Below are 1,435 nucleotides of genomic sequence, written 5' to 3'. Positions count from 1 at the left end.
CCGGTTACAGGGGCCGCCCCCGGCCCGGCCCGCGCCCCCGGCGGCACCGGCACCCGCCGCGGGGAGAAGGGGCTCCACCAGGGACCCTCTTCCAGAACGGGGCGGCAACGGCGGGACCGGGGGCAGGAACCTCTCGAACGGCGGGACCGGGACACCGCCAGCCCCGCTGTACAGCGAGACCTGGACCCCCCTGCACCTTGGCACGGACGGGACACGGACCCTCCCCTGGCACCGCAGGTCCAGGGGGGCAGGAAGAGCAGGACCCCCCTCGCTGTTCAGCGGGACTGGGGGGACCATTAACCCCCCCCAGCCCCCCCTGCAGCTGCGACCCTCCTGGGGCTGGGACTCCCCTCCTCACTCCTCGCACTAAGGTCGCGGGAGACGCGGGGGGGGCCAGCTCAGGCACCCACGTGTCCTGACCCCCCCTTCCCCGCTGCTCAGCGCCCCGCGGCGGGTCCCCACTCGCCCCCACCAGACAGGTCTTTCTCGCCGCCCCGCACCCGGAGCCAGTCGGGGCAGAGCCGGCGGCTCCAGCACCGCCCGCCCCGGCCCGGGCACGATCCGACCGCAGCCGGCGGGACGGGACGAGACGAGACGGGGCTGCGGGGGCCGTGGGAGCCCCCGCGGGGCGCTCCGTGGGGCCGGGAACACCGCGGGGCGCAGCCGGTTTCCGGCCCGGCCTCGCGCCCGGCGCCACGTGCCCGATCGCGGAGGACGAGGCCGGGAGCCCCGTCCGGTGGCCCGTGCGACGCGGCGGGAAACGCGCCCGAGCGCCCGGCCCCGGGACGCGGCCCGGCCCCGGTAGAGGCTGCACGGGGACGTGCCGGGCCCGCGGCCGCTCCCCCTCGTGGCCACGGCCCTGCACCGGCACCGCGGCCGCGCGCAGCACCGACACCAGCACCCCGCAACCGGGCACAGCCTCGAAGCTCGGCGCTGCACCGCGCTCCGTCCCGGCGCAGGCGCCCTGCACCGTGCACGGTGCCAGCCCTGACCCTCCGCACCGTGCAGGTGCCAACACTGCCACCCCGCGCCACGGCGCGGCCTGGCTCGTGCTCCCGGTCGCACCGGGGCGGGCTGGCCACCCCCTCGGCCGCCCCGACGCTTTGGGGCAGGGGTACCCCGGCCGTCCCGTCCCCGCTGTGGGCGCCGGGGGCGGAGCGGCCCCGGGGGCAGAGGCCTCGGTGCGGCCCGCGGGACGGGACGGGACAAGGCGGGACGGGACAGGGCAAGACGGGGCGGTACGGGAGCGGCCGCCGTTGCCCTCCCAGGTGCCGGGGCCGCGCCGCCCCCCTACTCCCCCGTCCCCTTCCCGCGGGTCCCGGGGCTCCGGCAGCCCCCGGCGCCGCCGTCCCGCGGCAGCGGCCGCCACGAGGCCGCTTCCGCGGCGGGGCCGGGCCGGGCCGGGGCGGCTCCTACCTGCGCGGCGCCGCCGAGC

This window comes from Nothoprocta perdicaria, unplaced genomic scaffold (genome assembly GCF_003342845.1).
Source record: "Nothoprocta perdicaria isolate Ctin4 unplaced genomic scaffold, notPer1 scaffold_704, whole genome shotgun sequence".
Classification (NCBI taxonomy): Eukaryota; Metazoa; Chordata; class Aves; order Tinamiformes; family Tinamidae; genus Nothoprocta; species Nothoprocta perdicaria.
This window is presented reverse-complemented; position numbering follows the sequence as displayed.